Below are 369 nucleotides of genomic sequence, written 5' to 3'. Positions count from 1 at the left end.
TTCGTGCCACTTTACGCAAGCATGCAGTTACAAAAAAGTTACACGCAGTTTGGAACAAACAGTGGGATGTTGAATGACCTCAAGCAAAGCAGTCTGATTCCCTTTCCAAACATCTTACACTTTAAAACAGCTTCTTAGAGGTCAGTGATCATGTTTTCATCTAACTGAAATGCATATTTTAAACGAACTTTAAAAAAAAAAAAAAAAAAAAAAAGGAAAAAAAAAAACATTGTAATTTTGGACAAAAACTACATGACTGGGGAACTTTGGTGAATAATAAACAGGAAGTAGAGGCGTCGATATAGCACTAACCACTGAGGAAAGTTGAATGAACATAATGCTATCAAGCAGGTTGTTCTGGCATGAAAA

The sequence above is a fragment of the Cyprinodon variegatus genome, unplaced genomic scaffold, assembly GCF_000732505.1.
Source record: "Cyprinodon variegatus isolate N-32 unplaced genomic scaffold, C_variegatus-1.0 Scaffold68, whole genome shotgun sequence".
Classification (NCBI taxonomy): domain Eukaryota; kingdom Metazoa; phylum Chordata; class Actinopteri; order Cyprinodontiformes; family Cyprinodontidae; genus Cyprinodon; species Cyprinodon variegatus.
This window is presented reverse-complemented; position numbering follows the sequence as displayed.